The sequence below is a fragment of the Bombina bombina genome, chromosome 3 (genome assembly GCF_027579735.1).
Source record: "Bombina bombina isolate aBomBom1 chromosome 3, aBomBom1.pri, whole genome shotgun sequence".
Taxonomy (NCBI): Eukaryota; Metazoa; Chordata; class Amphibia; order Anura; family Bombinatoridae; genus Bombina; species Bombina bombina.
Window position 1 is genome coordinate 791,409,769 of NC_069501.1, and position 14,273 is coordinate 791,424,041.

Below are 14,273 nucleotides of genomic sequence, written 5' to 3' on the forward strand. Positions count from 1 at the left end.
CTTCCTACGTCTGCACCTAACACTCTAACATGTACCCCGAGTCTAAACACCCCTAACCTTACACTTATTAACCCCTAATCTGCCGCTCCCGCTATCGCTGACACCTGCATATTTTTTTAACCCCTAATCTGCCGCTCCGTAAACCGCCGCTACTTACATTATCCCTATGTACCCCTAATCTGCTGCCCCTAACACCGCCGACCCCTATATTATATTTATTAACCCCTAATCTGCCCCCCTCAACGTCGCCTCCACCTGCCTACACTTATTAACCCCTAATCTGCCGAGCGGACCGCACCGCTACTATAATAAAGTTATTAACCCCTAATCCACCTCACTCCCGCCTCAATAACCCTATAATAAATAGTATTAACCCCTAATCTGCCCTCCCTAACATCGCCGACACCTAACTTCAATTATTAACCCCTAATCTGCCGACCGAATCTCACCGCTACTGTAATAAATGTATTAACCCCTAAATCTAACCCTAACCCTAACACTAACACCCCCTAAGTTAAATATAATTTAAATCTAACAAAATAAATTAACTCTTATTAAATAAATTATTCCTATTTAAAGCTAAATACTTACCTGTAAAATAAACCCTAATATAGCTACAATATAAATAATAATTATATTATAGCTATTTAGGATTTATATTTATTTTACAGGTAACTTTGTATTTATTTTAACCAGGTACAATAGCTATTAAATAGTTAAGAACTATTTAATAGCTAAAATAGTTAAAATAATTACAAAATTACCTGTAAAATAAATCCTAACCTAAGTTACAATTAAACCTAACACTACACGATCAATAAATTAATTAAATAAAATACCTACAATTATCTACAATTAAACCTAACACTACACTATCAATAAATTAATTAAATACAATATCTACAAATAAATACAATGAAATAAACTAACTAAAGTACAAAAAATAAAAAAGAACTAAGTTACAAAAAATAAAAAAATATTTACAAACATTAGAAAAATATTACAACAATTTTAAACTAATTACACCTACTCTAAGCCCCCTAATAAAATAACAAAGACCTCCAAAATAAAAAAATGCCCTACCCTATTCTAAATTAAAAAAGTTCAAAGCTCTTTTACCTTACCAGCCCTGAACAGGGCCCTTTGCGGGGCATGCCCCAAAGAATTCAGCTCTTTTGCCTGTAAAAAAAACACATACAATACCCCCCCCAACATTACAACCCACCACCCACATACCCCTAATCTAACCCAAACCCCCCTTAAATAAACCTAACACTAAGCCCCTGAAGATCTTCCTACCTTATCTTCACCTCGCCGGGTATCACACCGATCCGTCCTGGCTCCGATGTCTTGATCCAAGCCCAAGCGTGGGGCTGAAGATGTCCATAATCCGGCTGAAGTCTTCATCCAAGCGGGAGCTGAAGAGGTCCATGATCCGGCTGAAGTCTTCTATCAAGCGGCATCTTCAATCTTCTTTCTTCCGGATCCATGTTCATCCCGCCGACGTGGAACATCCATCTTCACCGACGACTTCTCGACGAATGACGGTTCCTTTAAGGGACGTCATCCAAGATGGCGTCCCTCGAATTCCGATTGGCTGATAGGATTCTATCAGCCAATCGGAATTAAGGTAGGAAAATTCTGATTGGCTGATGGAATCAGCCAATCAGAATCAAGTTCAATCCGATTGGCTGATCCGATCAGCCAATCAGATTGAGCTCGCATTCTATTGGCTGATCGGAACAGCCAATCGGATTGAACTTGATTCTGATTGGCTGATTCCATCAGCCAATCAGAATTTTCCTACCTTAATTCCGATTGGCTGATAGAATCCTATCAGCCAATCGGAATTCGAGGGACGCCATCTTGGATGACGTCCCTTAAAGGAACCGTCATTCATCGGGAAGTCGTCGGTGAAGATGGATGTTCCGCCGAACATGGATCCGGAAGAAAGAAGATTGAAGATGCCGCTTGATAGAAGACTTCAGCCGGATCATGGACCTCTTCAGCTCCCGCTTGGATGAAGACTTCAGCCGGATCATGGACATCTTCAGCCCCCCGCTTGGGCTTGGATCAAGACATCGGAGCCAGGACGGATCGGTGTGATACCCGGCGAGGTGAAGATAAGGTAGGAAGATCTTAAGGGGGGTTTGGGTTAGATAAGGGGTATGTGGGTGGTGGGTTGTAATGTTGGGGGGGGGTATTGTATGTGTTTTTTTTACAGGCAAAAGAGCTGAATTCTTTGGGGCATGCCCCGCAAAGGGCCCTTTTCAGGGCTGGTAAGGTAAAAGAGCTTTGAACTTTTTTAATTTAGAATAGGGTAGGGCATTTTTTTATTTTGGGGGTCTTTGTTATTTTATTAGGGGGCTTAGAGTAGGTGTAATTAGTTTAAAAGTGTTGTAATATTTTTCTAATGTTTGTAAATATTTTTTTATTTTTTGTAACTTAGTTCTTTTTTATTTTTTGTACTTTAGTTAGTTTATTTCATTATATTTATTTGTAGATATTGTATTTAATTAATTTATTGATAGTGCAGTGTTAGGTTTAATTGTAGATAATTGTAGGTATTTTATTTAATTAATTTATTGATCGTGTAGTGTTAGGTTTAATTGTAACTTAGGTTAGGATTTATTTTACAGGTAATTTTGTAATTATTTTAACTATTTTAGCTATTAAATAGTTCTTAACTATTTAATAGCTATTGTACCTGGTTAAAATAAATACAAAGTTACCTGTAAAATAAATATAAATCCTAAAATAGCTATAATATAATTATAATTTATATTGTAGATATATTAGGGTTTATTTTACAGGTAAGTATTTAGCTTTTAATAGGAATAATTTATTTAATAAGAGTTAATTTATTTTGTTAGATTTAAATTATATTTAAACTTAGGGGGGTGTTAGTGTTAGGGTTAGACTTAGCTTTAGGGGTTAATACATTTATTACAGTAGCGGCGAGATTCGGTCGGCAGATTAGGGGTTAATAATTGAAGTTAGGTGTCGGCGATGTTAGGGAGGGCAGATTAGGGGTTAATACTATTTATTATAGGGTTATTGAGGCGGGAGTGAGGCGGATTAGGGGTTAATAACTTTATTATAGTAGCGGTGCGGTCCGCTCGGCAGATTAGGGGTTAATAAGTGTAGGCAGGTGGAGGCGACGTTGAGGGGGGCAGATTAGGGGTTAATAAATATAATATAGGGGTCGGCGGTGTTAGGGGCAGCAGATTAGGGGTACATAAGGATAACTTAGGTGGCGGCGCTTTGCGGGCGGCAGATTAGGGGTTAATTATTGTAGGTAGCTGGCGGCGACGTTGTGGGGGGCAGGTTAGGGGTTAATAAATATAATATAGGGGTCGGCGGTGTTATGGGCAGCAGATTAGGGGTACATAAGGATAACGTAGGTGGCGGTCGGCAGATTAGGGGTTAAAAAAATTTAATCGAGTGGCGGCGATGTGGGGGGACCTCGGTTTAGGAGTACATAGGTAGTTTATGGGTGTTAGTGTACTTTAGAGCACAGTAGTTAAGAGCTTTATAATCCGCCGTTAGCCCAGAAAGCTCTTAAATACTGACTTTTTTCTGCGGCTGGAGTTTTGTCGTTAGATTTCTAACGCTCACTTCAGACACAACTCTAAATACCAGCGTTAGAAAGATCCCATTGAAAAGATAGGATACGCAAATTACGTAAGGGGATCTGCGGTATGGAAAAGTCGCGGCTGGAAAGTGAGCGTTAGACCCTTTAATGACTGACTCTAAATACCGTCGGTAGCCCAAAACCAGCGTTAGGAGCCTCTAACGCTGGTTTTGACGGCTACCGCCCAACTCTAAATCTAGGCCTAAATTTGCACAGGTCGACTTAGCACTTATATATATGTGTGTGTGTGTGTATGCATGTCGAAGTATGTGTATTTGTGTGTATATATATATATATATGTATATATGTGTGTGTGTGTATATAGTATATATACTGTATATATATATATATATATATATATATATATATATATATATATATATATATATAAAAATATATGAGAGAGAGAGGGAGAGACAGCGCTGAGTGATAGTCAAAAGACTTCAGTATTATTAAATAAAATTGATATATGAATAATTGTTAGTTAAACAACTAAGTATATCAGTCTTAGTATACAGAATCCTCTGAAGAAGAAGGATATTAAGCCTTTGAAACATGTAGGAGACTATTCCTTGGGACTTTGTTTTATGTTTATACTTTTTTAGTGTTATATACACATATACTTTTTGAAGATATCTCGGATGGTATCTTTTTTGGACTTCTCTCACATCTGATTGGTATTCTGATCACCCGGAAGAACCCTGAAGACTTAATTGTGTATATTGGTGTTTTATGTGTGTTATTCATACCTCTTATGCTTGAGGGTTTTAAATGTAAGTGGTCATTTGGCGTGTTTTATATATATATATACTTTTCCTTTAATAAAACTGTATTACACTATGTACCTCCCTTGTGTTTTTCATTTCGCATAACTGCTGGACCCACAGAGGAACTTCTTACAATTACCTCTCCAACGGCTAGATTACGAGTTTTTGTCGGTAATGGTGTGCGGTGCTAACGAGCTTTGGGTGGGTTTTAGAGTAGGGTTGGGTGTGTGGGTGGTGGGTTTTAATGTTGGGGGGGATTGTATTTATTTTACAGGTAAAAGAGCTGATTACTTTGGGGCAATGCCCCGCAAAAGGCCCTTTTAAGGGCTATTTGTAATTTAGTATAGGGTAGGGATTTTTTTTATTTTGGGGGGCTTTTTTATTTTGTTAGGGGGATTATATTAGGTGTCATTAGTTTAAAATATCTGTAATTTCTTTTTTATTTTCTGTAATTTAGTGTTTGTTTTTTGTAATTTAGTTTATTGAATTTAATTGTAATTAATTGTAGGTATTTTATGTAATTAATTTAATGATAGTGTAGTGTTAGGTGTAATTGTAACTTAGGTTAGGGTTTATTTTACAGGTAATTTTGTACTTATTTTAGCTAGGTAGTTATTAAATAGTTAATAACTATGTAATAACTATTGTACCTAGTTAGAATAAATACAAAGTTGCCTGTAAAATAAAAATAAATCCTGAGATAGCTACAATGTAATTAGGGTTTATTTTATAGGTAAGTATTTAGTTTTAAATAGGAATAATTTATTTAGATGTATATCACAGAGCAGAGAGAGTTAGTAAGATGAGGAGGGCGGCACTCACCATAGGCAGGACAGTCCCCAGCTTGCAATGGGAGAGCAGTCCAAGGCAAATCACTAGAATGGTTAGACAGGCAGGATTTGGCAACAGTAAAGCAGTCCAAGGACAAACCACTAGAATGGTCAGGCAGGCAGGGTTTGGCAACGGTAAAGCAGTCCAAGGGCACACCACTAGAATGGTCAGGCAGGCAGCGTTCGGCAACAAAGAGGCAATCCAGAACAACAGGGGTTAATAAGCAGAGTAGTCAGACAGGCAGGGTTCAACAGCAGTATATCAATCCAGCAAATTAGGGGTTAAACAGGCACAGTAGTTAGACAGGCAGGGTTCAGCAGCAGTATATCAGTCCAGCAATTTAGGGTTAAACAGGCAGAGTAGTCAGGCAGGCAGAGTTCTGCAGCAGTATATCAATCCAGCAATTCAGGGGTCTAACAGGCAGGGTTCCAACACATTAAGGCAATACTGAAGAAATTATCTATCACACCCAGGAGCACACAAAGTAACACATATACTTGGGCAGTGATAGATAGTTATTGAGGGACTTACATAGGTGCAGGATTCACGCCACAGGAATCTGGACCGGCATCTGAGAGAGAGGAGCATGTGGCGATGACATGAGTGCCGCACGCATCCGGACCCGACACAGCCCCTGGCAACGAGCAGGGAAGGAGACGCCGCGCCCCTAGCAATGGCTAGAGCAGCACAGCGTGACATAGAGCCCTTCTCAAGGGTTCCCTCCGGGAACCAGAGCTGGCCTCAAAGGATGAGCAGCATGGAATCTGGAGACCAAAGATGAGCATGCACATCACGGGCAGGAACCCAGGAACAATACATCATGGGCAGGAACCCAGGAACGATCTGCCACAGAGTCACCCTTCCAGTGTATCAGATACTGCAGTTGTCTGTGCCTGTATCTGGAGTCCAGGATCTTAGCTACTTCATATTCACGGTCACCATGAACTAGGAGCGGAGGAGGAGGAGCTCGGAGCCGGGTATATCTATTCTTGATGTAAGGCTTGAGTAGTGAGATGTGGAAGACTGGGTGTATGTGCAGGGTTTTGGGTAAGGCCACTTTGCAGGCAACAGGAGAGAATCTTTTCAGGACCTTGAAAGGGCCGATAAATAGGCCCCAATTTGTGACAGGGTTGACGTAGACAAATATGTCGAGTAGAGATCCAAACACGTTCACCCACAGGGATGGCACATTCAGAAGCTCTATGATGATCAGCAAACTTTTTATAACTAGAGACAGCTGAATGTAGCTGAGAGTGAATACGTTGCTAATGAGTGGTGAGTCCAGTGACGTGATGGTCTGCAGCAGGAACCCCAGTGGACTGAGCAGATAGAGAGAAGACACAAGGTTGATACCCTGCGGTGGCTTGAAATGGAGAACATTTAAGAGAAGAGTGCCAATGAGTGTTTCTTGCCAGCTCAGCTAGGGGTAACAACTTAGACCAGTTGGTATGGCGAGCGTTGACAAAGGCTCTAAGATAGGCTTCAAGATCCTGGTTTACTCTCTCATTTAGTCCGTTGGTCTGAGGATGGTAGCCAGAAGACAAGGAAACAGTGGTTCCAATCAACTTACAAAAGGCTCTCCAAAAGGTAGAGATGAACTGTGGACCTCTGTCGGAAACAATATTCACAGGAATGCCATGAAGTCGTACCACATACAAGAGAAAAAGAGACGATAATTATTGGGCAGAAGGCAGTTTGGTTAGGGGTACAAAATGAGCCAGTCTGGAAAAGAGATCCACCACAGATAACAATGAAGTCCATTGTTATTTGTGTCCATGGTTGTTTGGGAATGGACAATGGTTGAAGCAAGCCAGGAGGCAAGGATCAGGGAATTTTGTTGGCAGCACAAGTTGTGCAGGCTTTCACATAATCCTGAGCATCAGACTTCATAGTAGTGTTGGGAAAGACACTTAAAAGTCCTATTCAAACCAAGATGTCCTGAGAGACTGGGCACATTGCAATCTTTGCAGAAGGGTGGTATTTAGTTGAACAATCACACAGGAGGGAGGTATGATGTGTTCAATAGGAGCTTCAGAGGAGTCACTTGAGTGAGGGAACTGATGGGAAAGGGCGTCCGCCTTCTTGTTTTTGGTCCCAGGAAGATAAGAGACCACAAAGTTAAAATGGGAAAAGAACAAGGCCTGTCGAGGATTGAGTCGATGAGCAGTCTCTAGGTAAGTCAGATTCTTGTGGTCAGTGAGAATCTGAATGGGATTGGCGGTGCCCTCTAACCAATGATGCCATTCAGTCAAAGCCATCTTAATTGCTAGGAGTTCATGATTACCCACATTGAAATTCGTCTCAGCAGGAGTAAAACATTTAGAGAAAAAGGCTACAGGGTGTGACTTGGAGGTCAAAGGATCCCTTTGGGTTAGAACTTCTCCAGCCCCTATCTTGGAGGCATCAACCTCTAAAGTGGGCTGTAGGTCAGGATCAGGATGGCAGAGCACAGGAGCAGAACAGAAAGCCTTTTTCAGACAAGATAAGGCATTTATATATTCAGGAGGCCAATGCTTACAGTCTTTGTTCCGTTTTGTCAGTTCAGTGAGAGGAGCAACTGTTTGTGAAAAGTTCTTTATAAACTTGCGGTAATAATTGGAGAACCACAAGAACTTCTGTAATGCCTTTAAAGAATTAGGTTGAGGCCATTCTAGAACTGTGGTGAGTTTAGCAGGATCCATGGCAAACCTTCTTTCAAGATGACATAACCAAGGAATTGGATCTGAAGTTGATCAAACTCACATCTTTCTAGCTTGGCTACCAAAGAATTGTCTCACGTGTTTGTGATGCTCCTCCAAAGTGGAAGAGAAAACATGGAAGTTATCCAGATAGACGATGACAGTTCAGTTGACGAGGTCACGGAAGACATTGTTGACAAATGCCTGGAAGACTGCAGGGGCGTTACACAGCCCAAAGGGCATTACAAGGTATTCCTAATGCCCGGATCTTGTGTTGAAGGCGGTCTTCCATTCGTGGCCTGGAAAGATACGAATCAGATTGTATGCCCCTTGTAAGTCCAACTTGGTGAAAAAGCAAGCATTCTGGAGCGAGTCATACAGTTCGATGATCAATGGAATGGGATAGTGATTCTTGATAATTATGTTGTTTAAGGCCCTGTAGTCGATGCAGAGTCTGAGCCCACCATCCTTCTTACTGACGAAAAAAAAAAATAAGCCTGCCCCAGCAGGAGAGGATGAAGGGCGAATTAAACCTTTAGCTAGGTTCTCTTGGATGTTCTCCTCCATGGATTTGGTTTCAGCTTTGGAGAGTGGATAAGTTCTCCCTTTAAGAAGTGGGGCTCCTGGAAAGAGGTCGATCTTGCAGTCATAAGGACGGTGGGGTGGCAGCAAGTCAGCTGCATTTATCTCAAATACATCTGCAAAGTCGGCATATACTGAAGGAAGGTATGGAGGAGTCTGTATACTGGCTATGGGGATGTGGAGGAGTGACTTTAGCAAGGCAGGAGTGGAAACAGGAGGTACCCCAGGAGGCCAGTTTTCCCTCAGCCCAGTCGAACTGTGGATTGTGTACCTGAAGCCGAGGAAGACCAAGGATGACAGGCTGTGCTGGGGAATGAATAACTTTGAACTGCAGCTGTTCGGTATGAAGGACTCCCACGTTCAGGGTTAGGGGTGCTGACTCAAAATGGATCAACCCTGAACCAAGGGGGGTGCCCTCCAGAGTAGTTATTTTGAGACAATGTCTTTTCTGCAAAGAGGCAAACCAGCTTGAATCATGAAACGGTGATCCAGGAAGTTTCCGGTTGCCCCTGAATCAATGAAGGCTTGAGTGTGGACAGTATTCTGAAGGAAGGTAAGAGTAACAGGTACCAGGATCTGAGAGGAGTGAGGGGATTTAGTAGAGATCATGCTTAGAGGTACCCCTGTGTTATCCCCTAAGCATTGGCTTTTACTGTCCGAATGTCACAGTCCTTTAGTTGGAGGGTGTTGGTCCCACAATAAAAGCATAGTCTTAATCTCCTTCTTCTCTGTCTTTCAGACTCTGAAGGTTTGAAGGAGGAGAGATCCATGGGTTCCTCCACTGAGGTAACTGGAGCTGCTGAATGGGTAGAGGATACTGCCGAAACCGTATGAACAGAAGGACGGGAGGGAAAGACCCTCCTTGTCCTGTCTCTCTTGGCTTGTCTCTCCTGAAAGCGAGAGTCCAGACTGATACAAACCATTATAAAGTCATCCAAAGAAGAAGGAATATCAAGATAAGTGAGTTCATCTTTGATGCGTTCATGCAGACCCCTGCTAAAGGCTGCCTTGAGAGCACTGCCCTCCCAAGTGTTTTCAAGTGCCAAGGTGCGAAACTCGATGGTAAATTGTGCCACAGTTCTATTGCCCTGGCGGAAGTTTAGGAGAGAAAATTCTGCAGCAGAGGTAAGGCCAGAAGTCTCAAAGACAGAAGATAATACAGTAATGAAATCATCAGCATCATGCAGGAGTGGAGTGGAGTGTTCTGTTCCAAAAGGGGAGAGACCCAGGCTAGGGCCTTGTCTTTCAGTAAGGAAATAATAAAGGTGACCCTTGAGTTGTGAGACTGAAACGTGTGAGGATCATTGAGGAAATGCAGTCTGCATTGGTTAAGAAAACCCCTGCAATCAGTAGTACCTTCATTCTTGTCAGGCAAATGTATCTGTTAAATACTTTCAGAAGCAGAGGAAGACGTTGCGGTACTAGGAGTAGGGACTGGCACTGAAACAACAGGAGTGGTATTCCTCGCTGTAACTAGTAAGGAGAGTTGAGCGGTTATATCCTCTAGCTTGGAATCCATATTCTGCAACTGTGTGGTATGGGTTCACAACATCTGTCCCTGAAGATAAACAGCTCGTGCCACCTCATCTGGCTTCATGGCCCAAGTATAATGTAATGCTCGTGGGATACTCCTCTATCAGACCGAACTCGGCCAGTAGTCTTGTTATCCTGGCATCGAGCCAGAATGATAGGGAATATCCCAGAGCAGAGAAAGTTAGTAAGATGAGGAGGGCAGCACTCACCACAGGATGGACAGTCCTCAGGGGCAACGGCAGAGCAGTCTAAGGCAAATCACTAGAATAATTAGACAGGCAGGATTTGGCAACAGTAAAATAATCCAAGGACAAACCACTAGAATGGTCAGGCAGGCAGGGTTTGGCAACAGTAAAACAGTCCAAGGGCACACCACTAGAATGGTCAGGCAGGCAGGGTTCAGCAACAAAGAGGCAATCCAGAACAACAGTTAATAAGCAGAGTAGTCAGACAGGCAGAGTTCAGCAGCAGTATATCAATCCAGCAATTCAGGGGTATAACAGGCAGAGTAGTCAGACAGGCAGGGTTCAAACACATTAAGGCAATACTAAAGTAATGATCTATCACACCCAGGAGCACACAAAGTAACACCTATACTTGGGCAGTGATGGATCGTTATTGAGGGACTTACATAGGTGCAGGATTAGCGCCACAGGAATCCAGACCGACATCTGAGAGAGAGGAGCGTGCAGTGATGACGTCAGCACTGCACGCATCTGGACCCGACACAGCCCCTGGCAACGAGCAGGGAAGGAGATGCCGTGCCCCTTGCAATGGCTAGAGCGGTGCAGTGTCACAGTCTTAAACCATTTCTGGGTGCTATTTGACGTGTCCTGCTGTAAGACCCATGACCTTTGATGGAGACCCAACTTTTTGACACTGGACTATAAATTGCACATCAGAATTCTTTGGTAGTCTTCAGATTTCATAATGCCATGCACACAGTCAAGACATCCATTGCCTGAAGCAGCAAAACAACCCCAAAACATCAGTGAACCACCACCATGTTTGACTGTATTTTATTTAAAAGCCTAATTTATTTTCTGAAAACAGTAGAATGATGGGATTTACCAAAAAGCTGTCATTTTGTTTCATCCGTCCACAGTACATTCTCCCAAATGGAAATTGACTTCCTCAGATACATTTTGGCAATCTCCAATCTTGTTGAAATATCCAGCCCCGGCGTAACTTCAACTTTGTGACTGATTCCTCAACATTATTCTCAAGTATCTGCTGATATTGAGTGGAATCCATGCGACCCTCAACTTTAACAAGATTCCCAGTACCGGCACTGGCCACACAGCCCCACAGTGTGATGGAGAATCCACCAAATTTTACTGTGGATAGTAAGTGTTTGTCTTGGAACGCTGTGTTCTTTTGCCGCCATGCATAATGCCCCTTCTTATGACCAAATAACTAAATCTTTGTTTCATCTGTCCACAGCACCTTCTTCCAAAATGAATCTGGCTTGTCCAAATGTGCGTTTGCATACCTCAAGTGACTCTGTGGCATGTGTGCAGAAAAGACTTCTTCTGCATCACTCTCCCATACAGCTTCTCCTTGTGCAAAGTGCGCTGAATTCTTGAACGATGCACAGTGACACCATCTGCAGCAAGATGATGTTGTAGGTCTTTGGAGGTGGTCTGTGGGCTGTTTTTGACCGTTCTCCCCATCCTTTGCCTCTATGATATTTTACTTGGCCTTCCACTTCTAGCCCTAACAAGAACTGTGCCTGTTGGCTTCCATTTCCTCACTATGTTCCTCACAGTGGACACTGACAGCTTAAATCTCTGCAATAGCTTTTTGTAGCCTTCCCCTAAACCATAATGTTGAACAATCTTTGTTTTCAGGTCATTTGAGAGTTGTTTTGAGGCCCCCGTGTTGCCACTCTTCAGAGGAGAGTCAAAGAGAACAACATCTTGCAATTGGCCACCTTAAATACCTTTTCTCATGATTGGATGCACCTGTCTATGACGTTCAAGGCTTAATGGGCTCACCAAACCAATGATGTGTTCCAATTAATCAGTGCTAGGTAGATACAGGTATTCAAATCAACAAAATGACAAGGGTGCTCAAATGTATGCACCTGTCTTTAATGCATATTGCACATTTTCTGTTAATCCAATAAACCTCATTTCACTGCTGATATATTACTGTGTCCTTCAGTTATTTGATAGATCAAAATGAAATTGCTGATCCAAACACCCAATTATTTATAAATGAAAATCATGGAAATTGTCAGGGGTGCCTAAACTTTTGCATACAACTGTACACACATATATATAGTCAACAAATACACAATAATAAGATAATGCAATAGCACTTACACTGAATTTCAAATGAGTAGATTTTTTTCTTACAAATTTCAAAATTTGTTTATATTTCCTACACCCTGTATCATGTGACAGCCATCAGCCAATCACAAAATGCATATACTGTATGTATACGCTGTGAACTCAAGCTCAAGTTCAGTAGCTGGTGCCTCAGAAAGTGTGAAAATAAAAAGACTGTGCACTATTTAATAATGGAAGTAAATTGGAAAATTTTTTAAAATTGCATGCTCTATCTGAATCATGAAAGTTTAATCTTGACCTGTTCTTTTAAGCTTGTTTTTGATAAATAAAATTTCTGAATGTCAATCGGTATTGTGTCTTTTTCCAGTAATATAAATGCTCTGAGGATTTAAAAAGTCCTATAAGCTACTGAATTCAACAAATGAAAAATTACCACTGAAATGTGTTGTTAAGTGTTGAGAATTTTCACTGTGACCAGGCACATGCTAAGTATAAGGACCATTTTTCACAGAACCGATAAAAAACAAGTGATGCTGTTAAACATTGAAAATGGCTGATTGTGATTACAGTGACATCACAGAAAGCGCTCATCTGCAACCGCTAATATGCAGATAATTATTAACCCCTTAATGACCACAGCACTTTTCCATTTTCTGTCTGTTTGGGACCAAGGCTATGTTTACATTTTTGCAGTGTTTGTGTTTAGCTGTGATTTTCCTCTTATTCATTTACTGTACCCACACATATTATATACAGTTTTTCTCGCCATTAAATGGACTTTCTAAAGATACCATTATTTTCATCATATCTTATAATTTACTATAAAAAAAGTAATGACACAAATGGTTGTAAATGCTTCTCTGGGATCCCCTTTGTTCAGAAATAGCAGATATATATGGCTTTGGCGTTGCTTTTTGGTAATTAGAAGGCCGCTAAATTCCACTGTGCATCACACATGTATTATGTCCAGTACCCAGTTAACTACAAAAAAAATATATTTTTCTTTTTTCTTTTTTTTTCTGCAGTGTAGCTTCCCCACCCCAAATACCAACTCCTCACCCTCTCCCAGATCCCTTAGATGCTTTTTTAAAATAAATCTAACCCCACTCTATCCCACTTTTATTTAAAAAAAATTCTGTAGTGTAGCCGTCCCCACCCGTTTCCACCCTGTGCATGCGCCCGCCCCCGCCCCCCGTGCACGCGCGCGTGCCTCTGTGCATGCCCCTAGCGATCCCACCCTCGATCCGGCCCCCCACGACGTCATAGGGCCCATTGATGGCCGCCCAACCGCCTCCCACGTCGGCTCCCACCCACCAACGACCAAGGGGTGTTATTGCAGGATGCCTCGAGGCATCACTGCAATAACTGTAAAGCACCGTAAAGCATCAGGATCGCTTCCAACGCTTTCCAAGACCAAGGACGTATGCCATACGTCCTCGGTCATTAACTGTATTTTTTTTGAGGACGTATGGCGTACGTCCTTGGTCGTTAAGGGGTTAAACAATAGAATGTAAATCAGCATCTATACTGGTTATTGTTTCTATATTCAGTATTTTCTTTTTTCACCTAAAGGGATATGAAACCCAATTTTTTTCTTTCATGATTTAGAAAGAGCGTGCAATTTTAGACACATTTGCTCTTATTATCGAATGTGCTTCATTCTCTTGATATATTTTGTTGAAAAGCATATCTAAATAGGTTCAGTAGCTGCTGATTGGGGGCTGCACATAGATGCCTATTGTGATTAGCTCACCCATGTGCATTGCTATTTCTTTAACAAAGGATACCTAAAGAATGAAGCAAATTAGATAATAGAAGTTTTTTTTTTTTATTTTAAATATTTCTAATCTGCATTCAAATTGTTAATTATGAATTATAAACCATTTGTCTTGGTGACTTTACTTTCCTGTGCATCTGTTCATCCCCTCTAGTTAGAGTTTAGAATCAAGAGGTG

General features: G+C 41.5%; 1 protein-coding gene across 1 annotated transcript in view; it reads right to left on the bottom strand.

The window, feature by feature from the left end:
* LOC128654044 (ATP-binding cassette sub-family C member 5) overlaps positions 1–14,273 on the bottom strand; it is a 432,957-nt gene that overhangs the window by 200,288 nt on the left and 218,396 nt on the right. The gene's annotated exons all lie outside the window — the stretch shown is intronic.